Genomic DNA, 15566 nt, shown 5'->3' with positions numbered 1-15566 from the left:
GTAAGTGATACAACTATTTCAATCTCTGAGGTCTTTACTGTGATAGAGACATAAATTATTGTTTTTGTTGCATAGAGCATGGAGATAATGAGGACAGTGGCCGACCAAGGAAGGGCATTGATGATTCCTGTGGGCGATCCTGATGAGGCCTCCATGTTACGACAACACATTTAGGTAGTCTTCTCTCATTCAGTTGATGTTACATCTTTATATAGTTTTGCGACCAACCCCACTTACTAATAGTGCTTTCAAAATGCAGCGTGCCATGCATCGCCTACGAAAGGTAGCTGCATGCCTTGGATGTAGACGTTCCCCGGATGTGGCAGTCCCACAACAGCTTGGTGCTGGACCTTCTACTGCACATGTTGGAGGGACTTCATCTTCACATGGTGCACATGGTGGCATGACTTCTTCTTCACATGGTGCAGCAACTACTGCAGAGGGTGGTCAAGGACATGGTCATTATGATGATGAAGTTGATGAAGGACAGGGAGAGTATGATCATGAGTATGATGAGATTGGCATGTCCCAGCTTGGAGATGCACCCCAAGGAACTCAAGGCCCCTCCGGTTCTGGATGTCCACATAGGACGCTCAGACCAGTGGACAGGTACACTCCAGGTACCTATCCGTTTGGGAGGGGAAAGCGTTACGCTCGCCGTCCACGTTAAGGTAGAAGGAGCGATAAAAGATCCAAAGACTTCATATGCTTTATTTTGTGCATGGACTATGTATGCATTGGACCTTGTACTATGTTTTGGACTATGTTTGTTGATTGATGAAACATATGTATGGACTATGTTGGATGTTGAATGTGTTGGACTATGTTGGATGCTTAATGTGTTGGACCTTTTGTATGTATGGATGTTGAATGAATGTGTCTGTCGGTGTGGTCATGTGTTATGTGAATGTGTGGAACGTCGCCATGTTTCATGTTTCCAGCTATTAAGGGCCTCCGTCGCAACTCACAAGGAAGAAGGGGTGTCATCATCCCCATCCTTCACGTTACGATCAACCTCTGTTGGATCCACGGTGACATGTTAGGAGAGTCGGGGAGCTAGCGAAGGGGACGCAAAGGGGACGAAGCACGCAAAGAAGATCCACGGTGACATGTTAGGAGAGTCGGGGAGCTAGCGAAGGGGATGCAAAGGGGACGAAGCATGCAAAGAAGAGATGATATATTGGTGAACCCAGGGGCTCGGCGTTTAGTCATTTGACGCCGACCCCTGGTACGTACTAGAAAGCAATTCACCGAAGCGCTAAGGTGCCCAAGCTCGGCGTTTAGTCATTTCACGCCGACCCCTGGTGCTTCCTGGAAACCCTTGCATCGAAGCGCCGAGGTGCCCAAGCTCGGCGTGTTATGACTAAGCGCCGAGGTTCGGCCCAAACTGGGCCACGGCCGTTTCCAAACCCTAGGGTTGGCGTGGGCCGCCTCGACGCCGAGCCTCAGCCCAACTCGCAGAAAGCCGAGCCAAACCCTAGGGTCGGCGTGGGACGACTCAACGCCGAGCCTCAGCCCACCACACGGCCGCCAAACCCTAGGGTCGGCGTGCCCTAGGGTCGGCGTGGGCCGACTCAACGCCGAGCCTCAGCCCACCTCACACACGGCCGCCAAACCCTAGGGTCGGCGTGGGCCGACTCAACGCCGAGCCTCAGCCCACCTCACACACGCCCGCCAAACCCTAGGGTCGGCGTGGGCCGACTCAACGCCGAGCCTCAGCCCACCTCACACACGCCCGCCAAACCCTAGGGTCGGCGTGGGCCGACTCAACGCCGAGCCTCAGCCCACCTCACACACCCCAAACCCTAGGGGAGCCTCAGCTCAACACGTAAACGCCGACCCAAACCATTTGGTATATGTTGCGATCCTATTTGCATGATTCAAATGAAAAATCTTTCTCAACGATTCCTCTTCGACTAACACGAGTTATACTAATAAGAGTAGACAAGTTATATTTATGTTTATATATTTGTTCCTGTAGGAAAAACCGATTGTTGGTTCGATTTCAATCCCCTATTTTTAGGGAGACTCAAATCTTTTTATTCAGTTTGGGAATCAACCATGGTACATGAAACTTAGAGGTAGGTAAACTGCAATTTATGAAATAGCGGAGGCACAACGATTACACTCACATCAAAAGTAACAATGGCATGTCGCAAACTAAACCTAGCATGTCTTAGGGGATTAAAAGAAACAAGTGATACAGACATTACAAAGGGAACACACTCAAATAAAAACTAACAATGGCATGTTGCAAACTAAACCTAGCATGCCTTACGAGATTGAAAAGAACAACTCATACAAGCATTCCACATTCGGATTGACTAACAAATGTTGGTCCTAATAATGCTCCCACATATTGAACTGAGTTGCGCCTTCCCCATAGTATGATCCAGTTGACGGAGGCGGTGGTGGTGGCGGTGGCGGTGGCGGTGGAGAAGGAGGTCCGTCCTTCTTATGGTTCGTGCACTCGCAGTACGGATTATTGCATAGTGCCTCCTCTGCATCATTGCTGTTGTCGTCGTCCGACTTGTCCCTGTTACCACTTCTAGGGCCATACTCTAGGTCAAAGATGTGTCCCTGTAGATATGTGATGTACTGTTGATGGGGATAGATAGGAGGAGGGTCGACCCATCTAGTGAAGCCACAGTTATCTGGACAGCTTGAATCCTGAAAACCCATCTACCAATAAGTACTACTAGAAACTACATGCAAATCTTAAAAAGGAGAGAGTTCAAAGGCAATACAAATCCTCGCGGGCATCTGAAGAAACGACGGCCTCCACCGTCACAGTCGTTGTACATCTGCACAATGCAATCCAAACCGTGGCGGCATTTTGGCCAATCTTCAATGCGCTTATCGTATGAGGTCTCTCATGGGTGAAGTCACTCTTCCTCTCCAAAGGAAATTCCTCTATTGCTTCTTCAAAAGAATCAGGACCCAGAGAACCCTCCCACACAATCGGAGGTCCCTTCCTCACCCCCTTTCCTCTCCCTCCACCTAAACCCTTTCCACTCGAGGAACCTCCGCTCGACATTTGCTAAAACTAAACCAGAAAACAAGTTGTGTGGATGTGGAGCAAGACATGGAGCACTATATATAGATATGAAGGCAGGTTCACCATGAATGCTACGTGATAAAAAACATGTGTGCCTACTCATTTATTGAATCTGAAAAGGCTAGATGCTTCATCTGAAAAGCCTACAACCATGACTGATCATTTCATCTGAAAAGGCTACACCTGTGTTTTGTCACTACATCTTAATGCAATACATCACTCTGATATTAATTCATTGCGTCTACAGATACAACAGTAAACGAATCTAGGCTTTTCAGTGAGTTTTCAAATAGACTAGTACCCCTTTCAGTGACTGCAACAGTACTTGTAGCCCTTTCAGTGACTGCAACAACACAAGTAGTCTTTTCAGTTATACAAACAGTACCACTACAGTCTTCGGATAGTTAACGAAGTACATGGCATAAGACCATCTGAAATAAAATCATAGTGCATTACAACATAATAAAAAAATTCCAGGGAATAAGTTCATCTGAAATAAAAGCAGAGTGCATTACAACATAGTAAAAAAAGTCCAGGGCTACACGACATCGCTCGTGAATGAACCAAATACCTACTGAGTGCAACGAGGCCACTTTCCCTTCCTCTCGGCATCGGGATTCTCCTCCATCGCTGCCTTCGCTCGGCGCACATGCTCAATCTTCTTCTCCCTCTCCGCCCGGTATGCAGCAACACGCCTCCTTTCCTCCTCTTCCTTATGCTCCTTTTCTATAGCCTCCAGTCTGCGTCTCTGCTCAAACCTCTCCTTAACCTCCGCATCCCACTCCTTCAGGCCTTCTAGACGCTGCTTGTCCGACTCCTTGATCTCAGTGTCAATCCACTGCTCAAAGTCACACAGTGGTGGAACGGTCTGCAAGAAAAACAAATTGTTACAAAACAAATAAATAAGCAATACTTAATATCACAAGAAAATTAATTAACAAAATAAAAATTCCTCACAAACGATGCACGGCGTTGTTGCTTTGTAGGTTCCCATGCATAATTGGGACACATCCAGTACCTCTGCCTATATGTTTCCTCATCTTCAGAGATGTCTACCTTGCAAGGATCACCACAAAAGCACATTGGTCGAGGAACACCTTCAGGGAGAGGCTTTAGGTCGTAGAGATTTGCCCTATGGCGACCATAGCTACAATTGAAAGAATTTAGTCATATTAACGGAGAACCAAACCTAAACCTAGGGTTTTCTATTTGTTGCACAGATAATGAATAAACATTGGGATTACCTTGGAATACGAGCTTTACCACGTCTTGGCATCCTAACGTTACGAAGAAAACGCCTTGGTCATAACAAATTGAAATGTAATGACCAACAAATTAATAAAATACATAGTAACCCTAATGACCAACAAATAACTAACCCTAATGACACCTACAATAAACAAATAACCCTAATGACCAAAATAACTAGAAACCAAACTAACCTAACATGTTCATCACATATAACAGTTAAACAACAATGCACTCAATCATCCTAAGCCATACATTTTGCAAATGCAAACACAAATATACCAAATCACCAAACAACCATGATTCCAAATGATTAGGGACAATGTAAGCACATCTACGCGGATAGAATGGAGGAGGGCAGGGACCATTACCTCGAGGAAGCTTTGGGAGACGAGATCCGGGCACCGGGGGTCGATTTTGGAGGTTAGAGTTTCGTGGGGGCCGTGGGGGATTTGGGAGCCGTGGGGAATGGAGGAGGGGAGGGAAGAAGAAGAAGGGGCCTCGGCGCGGCCTAAAGGGTCCAGACCTCGGCGTTGAGTCGGATCACGCTGAGGTCTGGAGGCTCAGCGTTAAGTGACCCAACGCCGAGCTTCTGGGCCACCGTCCTCTGTTGGGCCGCCTGGGCCGCGCTCCGGATGGGGCCAAAGCTCGGCGCTCTATCCGACCGCGCCGATGTTGGGTACTTGGCGTCGGCTGACACGACGCCGACGTCTCGGACCCACGCACCAACGTGGCGACGATGACCCCGGTCGTCCATGACGTGGCAGAACCTCGGCGTGGCGTGACACGACGCCGAGCCTCATATCTCGGCGTCATGTGCTAAGACGCCTAAAAATGGTCTATTTTCAGAAATTGTTTTGGCGTTGGTATTTTTCTAGAAATTGTTTTCAAAAGAGATCAAAATACGAAAATTTCACCTTTAGGCTGATCGGACGGCATCCTAGAGGTGGATCAATGAGCTACCATGTCTCGTTTTCCTCGATCGCCTTCATCTCCTCCAGCATCGCCCATCGCCAGTTTCCATCTCGCTCGGCCAGCGTGAATGTGGTGGTTCCTTTGCGCTGACTAGTAGCAGCTCTACGTCGTTGAGCAGCCGACCAGCCAGTCCTGAGGGTCCTGTGCCGCCGACGATGCCGTCTAGCCTGCGGAACCGCACATCCTCACCTTCATAGAAGGCATCCACGAACTCAGTGATGTCACTTGGAGGAGAGGCGAACTCGATCGGCATCGATGGAGTTCCCTGTTCCGTCGGAGTGCCCGACATAGCACATTGAGTGCTCGGTGCCCTAGTTGCAGTGCTCGGCACTACTTCTAGACAGCTCGTCATTACTCCTGCAGTGTTCGGCCACACTGTAGGAGTGTCCAACCTCAATCTTAGAGTGGTTGGCACCACTGCAAGACATCTTGGCTTCATCATGGGAGTGCTCGGCACCCATCTTGGAGTGGTCGCCACCACTATAGAACCTCCCGGCACCACTCCTAGCATGCTCGGCATCCCTCTAGGAGTGCTCGACACTCCTCTTGGAGTGCTCGGCATCTCCCCCGGAGTGCTCGGCACTGCCCTAGGAGTGCTCGGCTCTACCGCTAGAGTGCTCAGCGCTCCTCCCGGAGTGCTCGACACCTCTTCTCTAGTGTCTCCACCACCGTGGCTGACCAAGTGCTCGACGATGAAGGTGCTAGTGAAGCCGCCAGCTTCCCCCATGCTCGGACTGCTCTAGTCCTAAGCCGCCTCCTCGTCAAACATGACGTCGCACGAGAAAAGCACCTTGTCTCCGCATGGGTCATAGAGCCGGTATGCCTTGGTAACCTCTATGTAGCCCAGGAACACCATGGGTGTGCTCCTGTCCTCTAGCTTGGTGAGGTTCGGCTTTGTCTTCCTGATGTGGCCGATGCAGCCGAATGTCTGGAGGAAGGGCACGCTCGGCTTGTGCCCATACCAAGCTTCGAACGGTGTCTTACCCATCAGGGCCTTGGTCGAAGAGCGGTTGAGGATGAACATCGCCGTGGTCACCGCCTCTCCCTAGAACCTTGCCGACATGCCTTTGGCCTTCATCATGGATCGGGCCATGCTGACCACCGTCTGGTTCCGCCTCTCCACTATGCCATTCTGTTGTGGCGAGTACGGCGCGGTGTGGTGTTGCCCCACACCCTGATCCACGCAGTATGCAGCGAACTCCACCAAAGTGAATTCGCAACCGCGATCAATCCTCAGCACGCGGAGCTTCTTGCCGCTCTCGGCCTCCGTGCCTATCTTGAACTTCTTGATTGTCGCCGCTGCTTTGTCCTTGCTCGTCAGGAGTTGTAGCCACATGTAGCGACTGCAATCATCCATGAGTAGAAGGAAGTACCGCCGACCACCGTTTGTAGCAGGCGTGATCGGCCCACAGAGGTCACCGTGGATGAGCTTGAGAGCGTCCTTCATGCGATACTTGGCCACCTTTGGAAAAGGTAGCCTCCTCTACTTCTCGGCCAGGCAGCTGTCACACAGCTCACCTTCGTGCTTGATGTGGGGTAACCCTTGGACCATCTTCTCCAGCCGACCAAGCGCGTTGAAGTTGAGATGTCCAAACCGGGCAAGCCACATCCACGGTTCCTCGGAGTGCCTTGCCGCCAGGCACACCAGCTGCTCTACCTTTAGGTCGAGCAGGTACAACCGGTTTAGGGACCTCTTCACCTTGGTGAGAAGTCGCTGCTCCCGGTCCCTGATCCTAAGGACTCCGTCCTTGATCAGTACATCGCTATCGCGCTCATCCAGCTGACCAATGCTGATGATGCTGGAACGTAGCTGCGGGATATAATATACATCTGTTATCACGCGGTGCTCCCTGTTCTGGCACTTGAAGATGATGGTGTCGTGCCCTTGGATAGCCACCCTTGAGCCATCACCAAACTTCACCATACCGGTAACATCGTCGTCGAGCTCAGAGAAGGATGCCTTGGAGCCCGTCATGTGGTTGCTGGCACCGGAGTTCAGATACCATCGCTGCTCCTAGTCGGTGCCCACACGTCCGAGATGGACTTGGGCGCGTGGTTCGTCGAGGTTGACAGTCTTTAGGGCCTTTCCAGGTCCTTCCACCATCATCACCTCTTCCTTCTCCTCAGCCTCAACGTCGTGCAGTGCATAGAACATCGCCATCAGGATAGTGGCCTCATCCTCATCATCAGCTTGCACCAGATGAGCTTCAGCCTTCTTCTCCTGCTTGTGATTTGGGCACTCCCATGCCCAATGGCCCATCTTCCCGCAACACCGATAGACGTTGGGGTCAACCTGCTTCTTCTTCTCCGAAGAAGCCTTGCCGTGGCGCTTGCCACCGCCACCGCGGCTGGAGGAGGTTGCCTTCCCAGAGTTCCTCCGAGCAGCCCACTCCTCTTCTGTTAGCAGCAGTTTGCTGTTGTCCTTTGTTGCTGTCGCCATCTCTAGGCACTCGTCCACCGCCCACAGACGGCCTGTCACATCCTCAATGGTGAGGGTGGACAAGTCCAGTATTATCTCTATGGAGAGAGCGATCTAGATGTACTTTACCGGCACAGAGTGGGGGTACTTGGAGACTGCCTCCTCTTTGTTGATGGTGACATCGTGGCTCTTCAGCTTGCTGATGAGCGTCTACAGGCAGAGGGAGAAGTCCTCCACCGTTTCACCATCTTTGAACTTGAGGTTGGCGTACTCCTGCTTCAGAAGCTAAGCCGTCGCCTTCTTTGCGTGGTAAGAACCGACGCGCATCGCCGCAATAGCCTCCCACGCCTGCTTAGCCGAGTTCTTCGCCCCCAACGGCTCCCTGTACTCCACCGGTACAGCAGCGAGGATAGCCTCCAACACTGACATGTCATCTTCCTCAATGTCGGTGCCCTTGCCAACAGCATTCCTGAGCCATTGGGCTCTGAGACCTTCATGGTCACCGACCACTCTCCATAGTTGGTGTGAGTCAGCGTTGGCCAACTGGTGCCGCTGACCTCCCGCACCGTGCGAACAACGACCTCCAGTCGTGGCTGGGCAGCCACAGTAGTGCCACTGTTGTCGCCCATCTTCGAACCGCTCGTCATCGCCAGCGGTTAGTCTGGCGACGGCGCTTGTACGGTTCTGATACCACTTGTTGGCCCATAGGATCACCGGCTCAAGTGAGTGAACCACTCACCAATCTTGCCGAGCACCTACTAACCGTGCCAACCACGAACAAGCTAGAGCTAGAAGAGGAAGAGAGAACAGAGCAAGCACACACAATAAAAGACACCACCGTTGGCCGAAGCCCTGTCTGTGAGATGGCAAATCTAAACTCTCTTTACTGAGTTGTCTTGGTAATCTATTTATACAACTCTATCCATCTAGTCCTAGTACAGCGCACATGCTGTAACAGTAACTAGATAACATACAGAGCTGACTCTGCGTCGGCCTCTGCATGTGGCTGCAGTGCTGTAGGTGAGCCGTGCGGCGCCTGCACCTACAGCAGCTACAGTATCACAGCAGTGGGCCTTTTCGGCGCTGTCTTCCCTTGCTGTGTTCACACAAGGTAGCAGTAGATTATCTAACACCCCTCCCTCCCTCGCCGCTGCCTGAGCTTGCCAGAGGGCTACGTCCGCGCGGCGGTGGCGGCGGGCAGCTCCCCTCCCCTATCTCGCCCCTGGTTTTCCTGACTTTTGGGCTGCATGTTACATATAGTTCCAGACCACATCTCATCTTATTTGAGTCGTCGTCCATCTGATGTTAATTAATTAAGATGATTGACTTTTATTTTGTTTCATACTTTCTAATGGTGACACAGAAGATTTCCAAATGGATCTCGCAGCATGGCCACCACCAGTGGAATCAAAGGCGTCGACGACACGTTGGCTGAAGCAGACAATGGCGAACGAGATGGGAGGATGGTTGTGCATGACGACGGCGACAAACATACAAGGAAGAAGATTGTTCTTCTATGTGGCGATGGTCCTCCCGGTGAGCTCAGCGATGATGAAGAATTCATGCGTCTGGAAGCTCAGCAGCTCGAGCATTACCACTGTAACTACCCTGACGAAGATGTGCGCCCTATGCATATATCTCCATATAGCACGTACCGTGATGGTTCTATATAAAGGGGCACCTATTTATCGAAAAAAGAGTATCGCATTGCCGACCACAATGAAAGTAAGTGATCAACAATGGCTCCCCCCCCCCCATTTCTTCTATTTTCCTGCACAAAATTCAGGCTATGCAGTAGGACCAAGGTCAACCAATAAATTCTCCACAGAAATCTTAAGGTTTTTGCATTACTTCCACTAGTTGAATGATGGTATATGCATTGCCACATGTTTAGCCAGCCATGGACCCCCATAAGCAGATTGTAGCTTGTGCCATTAAATTGCCCACTGTCGTCATCTTAGGCTAAACCTCTCAATAATTGGTTTGAGCCCCTAACACGCCTCATATATATGAAAACAACACTTTATTACATATACTCCCTCTGTTTTTTATTATTAGATGTCGTATTAGCTTTGTCCTAAGTCAAACATTTATATCTTTGACAATTGATTTTTTTTTTTTAAAATATGGATTCATATCTTAAGATTTATGTTTTTAGATTCTCTATGAGAAATACTTTCATATATAGTATAGTATGTAATCCATATGTTGTGAAACTACAATAAGGAACTTTTAAAATGATTGGTCAAAGATAGTAATATTTGACTTAGGACAAAGTTAATATGACATGTAAAAAAATGGAGGGAGTAATAAATTAACAATTCATTATATATCATATGTCTTATTGTTCTTCTATGTCTAGACTACCGTATCTACTTTTTATAGTTTGATATACCTCTGGAAGCTAAAAGGAAAAAATGCCTAGGGCACATGACATTTTGTTTGTAGGGCACTTAAAATTTTATTGTCCATACTACTTTATGTGTCTTTAGCAAAGGAAATTTTTGACAGTGACCTACAGGCAGGTTGGTTTTCATGACTATTTGGCATTTTTGTACCCAAGGTGTTAAATAAGTTTCTAATTAGCTATTTTGTTGGGGGTTGAAGCAAACTAGAATAATGATTGATGGGTTGTGAAAATGGATCCTCTCAAAGGGTCATGCCTACTTAATTATCATATTATCATATGCCTAGCTTGTATCTATCCCAGTATTAATATCCCACTATAATATACCATGTGATGTTTTATGAAGCTCGGATCGAGGCAATGATGTTATCAGATCCCAAAGATTGCATGTTCTTTACGGGTAGGCAAACCTGTGGGATGCATTCTCCAGGACACATGTTGCAAATTTTCTCCTTAAAGTTGGCTAAGATTGATGTGGATGGTGGCCCCATAGAGTTGTATGGATATATGGCTGCGCGGGATGTTCTCGATCCATTGCTTAATTATGTCCTCAATGTTAGCAGGAATAATCCCATCATCGTCGAGCAGGTGTGCACACCCATACTTCTTGCAATTATTTCAAATTCGGTATTCATTAATTTTTCCAACACTAGGCCAAACTGACCACATGCATTTATAGAATAGATGGGATTGGATATTACGTAATTTTGATGGCATACTACAACCACTTAATCTCTTATACCAACAAGCTGGGATCCTGGGACAGGATGGATATTAATGTTGTATGAACTATATCTTTATTTATTCAACGAACGCTCTCCATCCTAAAATATGTCATTCCAACTTTCTTGGAGATTTAAAGCATCTCAAGTTTGACTAAAATTATAGAGATACAAAGATTTATTACATCAAATAGTTATACTATGAAAATATAATTAATGAAGAATATAATGATACTTATTTGTATCATAAATATTATTATTTTACTATATAAATTTGGTCAAACATGAGATGCTTTGACTCTCCAGAAAAGTTGGAATGACTTATAATTTGGGATAGAGAGAGTACTTGTGAGATCCTAAGTTGTTTTTGTGTGCCATATATATCTATCTTGTGATTATTTTATTATTTAGTAGTATTTTATGTTACAACTGCAAAAAGATGCTTCTTTGTGATTATTTGTTTAAAATGTTCAAAAGTTGTAAAATAGTTTTTTTATAGATTGTGTAAGCCACCGCCACACCAAGGGTTTTGTTATTGTGATTTATAATAAGACTTAACCTCGATTATATATGAAACTATGGGAGTGTAACATGCACCAAAGAAAATGAAACAGAGAACTCTTGGTTGCTTGCACACTTCTAAATGTAGTTTTTGTTTATTTTCTTTATAGGCGAATGCAGATGCATAAAAAATTCTGCCCTCTTTATTTCACCTAGGCATAAGTAGTTAAATTTGCAATTTGAAATAAAGAAATAAGCCTCACTACTGAAAGCGATAAACGTGCACTTCCACTTGGTTTGATATGTGACAAAGTCATCAACCATAAAATGTCACTTTAGCTAAATACTCATACAAGTGAAACCTCATAAGTGAAGTATTTGACATTTCTTACTTTTTTTTTACCGGAAGAGCTACTGAATATATAATATATAATACTTTTGTAGGGTTCCCTCATAGAAATGACTGGCCCTAAGCGAGGCATTGAGTTGTGTGACACTACTCTAATTGAATATGACATGAGGATCAAGACGGGCGGAGAAGAGAAAGATGATCTACAGCTTATTGATGGTGTATCACTCGTAGATGAGAACCACAGCTAGTGCTTATGCATTCACAAAACGCATCCATGGCGATTGTGGAGCAGTTGACATAACTGTGTCACGTCTTGACTTTGCAGTTGAGGCAACGATAGAAGTTATCATATCTGAAGTAGAAAGCAATTTCAATTTGTGTGTGGAATGTTTTACCAGTGGGTTATGTGAAGAAATCCAGCTCTTTAAGGGCGCCATTGGTGAGCCACGTGCCTTAAGGAGATGTGTTGTTGCTGCAGTGATAGATACTTGGATGGATGTGAAGTTGAAGGTAGGTTCAGGGCCTTCTTTCAGCAGTGACAATACGGAACATTGTTGTACCTTCCAAACGACCAATCATGGATGGAGCGGTCAACAGATAAAGGTTGAGTTTGCCTCCATATTGGTGAAGGTGACCTGGTCAACGTTGTCTTTCCTCACAGGCTTAGAATTTTGTTCACAAAAAAAAAAGAGGCTTCTAGAATTTAACGAAGTCTGTTCTTGTGCACTCAGGCAAGTTTGTGCTTGCTTGCGTTTCATCCATCCCTGGTTGATGTTAATAACCAAGGCTAGGTGTTTTTTTTTAGGGAAATCACGTTTGCTAGTTTTTTTTTTTTTTTTTTTGAGGGAAAGCACGTTTGCTAGCTGTGTTCAGTAGTTAGCCTGTGTTAGTTTAAGGGCCCGTTTGTCTTCTCAACATGCAGGTACCTTTTCACCCTAGACTAGTTGTCGCAACAAGCCATCATGCGCGGTCAAGTCAGACGAGCATATATTCTCGTCCGGCCCAAACAGCTTCGTGAGCCATTTCATCTAACATCTCACGGCCGTCAAGTCAAGAGAAACATGCAGGTAGAAAAAAAAAGATAAAAATGAACATTTTGGGCCAGGCCTAGTCAGTTGTCTGTCGCCGGCCCACCAAAAGCCTATTGGTCCGAGAATGGTAATCCTCCTTTCCAGATTGCTACAAATGTGAGTAGTACTTTCTCTTATGATGATGTTGGCTTTTGATTGTTCCATTCCATCTCCGTACCAGATGTATTGTTCGTGACCATCATCGCTTTGATCATTAAGTTTTTTTTTTTGACCTTACATAATCTTACTAGTACTACCTTTTAGGTACATGTACATCTGAACCTCATGCACTTTGGTCCTCCTGAGACGAACGCTTTCAGTGAAAACCCGACGGCTTGGCGTGGGCGGCTAGGAACTTTAGATGGATTGACTTATCAGGACAAATAAAAATACACTATATTTCAGGACGAAGACGGTGGTCATTAATTAGATAAAGAAAAATATTTATTTCGCCTCCCTGAACTATTTACATTGTATGATTTTCAGTCTGTGCGTTTGATCGTAAACGATCGTAAATTTTCAGTCAGAATAGTATTTTTTCTCTCACACCAAACCAGCCAGCAGTAATAATCCATGATCGTATATGATCGTATCAGCACCAGCCGAACAGGCTGTTTCTTCCTTAAACTTTAAAACCAAACATTTTGCCCCTTAACTCCAAAAACTGTTCAAATTTTTAAAGTGGTTTTCAAGGTGGTTTGCCTTTTTAGTTCATAGAGAATTGGTGAATGCTTAATAAGGCTTTTAAACCATAAAATTTCCCCTAAACTTCTAAAAATTCTAAAAGCTTCAAGAAAAATAAATTTAGCTCTAGAAAAATGAGAAAAATATCCAAAATTTTTGGAAAGTTACCAAAATATTCTAATTGACATCAATTCAGTGGCAATGGTCCACTGGATAACTAAAATCTTTTCATCAATGAAAATATCAAGATGTGGTACTTCAAGTGTCTTTTCAGCCAAAAAAAGTGAGTGCATCCCTTGTCTTGAATCCACGGCTAGTCTAGAAAACAGCAGAATCGCGGCACCTTGCGTCAAATTTGAGACAAAACAGTTTCTGCCCCATGCTGGCATCTTGTATAGTTTAGGGCTATACACCTCATGACTATATGTATTTCTCCTCCACAGTTGTATTTTTATTATAAAAAAACGCAAACACCATCTGCTAATTATCTCCTCCCCTCAAACTCAGATGAGACCGATCTCTCACTACCACAGTTCAGTTCATGAGCAACACCAGCCCTGTCACATCCGAAGATGTGAGCTGATCCCTACTGACATGGTTAGGAGAATCTGAATAGAGGAGATCATGTACCCGCTGTAAAGGTTACCACTTTATCCATGCAGACAGCATATTGTTCCTCTAGCTGGAAGGTGTCATGAGCCTTGTTGACCATATCATTTGGACACTTGATCACTATCCACAAGTCCAAGCTCTAGTGTCAGGTTTACATTGATCACGTGGCCATGCCGGTTTGCTGTATTCCCCCAGCAATGAGTTTTTGCTCCTTAGCATATGAAATTTCACAGAGCATTGGCACGCACAACTACCTGGTCTGTAATGTCCACACCAAGCTCGAGCACCTTGACAACAGGGTTAGTCTTCTCAACATGGTACTTTTCACCCTAGACTAGTTGTTCCAACAAGCCATCATGAGCGGTCAGACGGCATGTCCTCGACCCAAAAACCTTCGTGAGCCTTTTATCAAAAAAACAGAAATCTAGCTTTGAATGTGGACAAGCGTTTAAACAGGTTCAAAACTAGAATTACGTTTTTTTTCTGGTGGGGGAGGAGGGGGGGCTGTTCGTTTGGGTTTGTTTGGCTGATAAGCCATTGCTAAAAGTACTGTTGGTTGATTTGGTGTGAGAGAAAAATACTATTCATTGGCTGAAAAAGTACGGCTTATAAGCTAAACGAGCCCAAACAAACAGGGCGACCGAAAGTAGTCAAGATAAACATGCAGTAGAAAAAGAAAGATAAAAATGCACATTTTGGGCCAGGCCTAGTGAGTTGACTGTCGCCGGCCCACCAAAAGCCTATTGGTCCGAGAAATGGCAATCCTCCTTTCCAGATTGCTACAAATGTGAGTAGTACTTTTTCTTCTGATGATGTTGGCTTTTGATTTGTTCCATTTCATCTCCGTACCAAACGTATTGTTCGTGTGCCCAACGTCTGTCTGACCATCATCGATTCGATCAATAAGTGTTTTTGTGTGTGTTTTTGGACCTTATATAATCTTATTATTAGTAACTGCCTTTTAGGTACATCTGAACCTCGTGCAGTTTGGTCTTCCTGATCCTGAGACGTAGGCTCTCAGTGAAAAAACCGACGGCTTGGCGGCTAGTAACTTTTCACTTGGACTTTTGACCGGTGCACTTGTACCGCTGCCCGTCGCCGTTGCACTACAAGAAAGGTCGGCAGTCAAACCTAACTTTGACAACTAGGAAGACGAAAAAAAAAAGTTTCCAGGGGTTGTTGGGTGTTTTAGTCACTCTTAAAATTTATGTCACATCGAATATTTAAATACTAATAAAAACATTAAATATAGATTAATTATAAAACCAATTACATAGATGAAGACTAATTTACGAGATAATTTTTTAAGTCTAATTAATCTATCATTAGCACGTGTTTATTGTAGCACCACGTTGTCAAATCATGGGTTAATTAGGCTTAAAAGATTCGTCTCGTAAATTAGTCACAGTTGTACAATTAGTTTCGTAATTAGTCTATATTTAATACTCTATATATGTGTCTAAACATTCGATGTGACATGGATTTTAGGAGCGCAAGAAAAAACAGGGCCATAGACCA

The 15566-nt window shown here is 45.7% G+C and overlaps 1 pseudogene; it reads left to right on the top strand.

Moving 5' to 3' along the window:
* The first annotated feature begins 9088 nt into the window (after window positions 1–9088).
* On the top strand, window positions 9089–15061 carry LOC136468560 (uncharacterized; annotated as a pseudogene).
* The last annotated feature ends 505 nt before the right edge of the window (window positions 15062–15566 follow it).

Source organism: Miscanthus floridulus, chromosome 8 (assembly GCF_019320115.1).
Source record: "Miscanthus floridulus cultivar M001 chromosome 8, ASM1932011v1, whole genome shotgun sequence".
NCBI classification, from domain to species: Eukaryota; Viridiplantae; Streptophyta; class Magnoliopsida; order Poales; family Poaceae; genus Miscanthus; species Miscanthus floridulus.
Note: the sequence above shows the minus strand (reverse complement) of the source record. Positions and strands in the feature narration are given on the sequence as shown.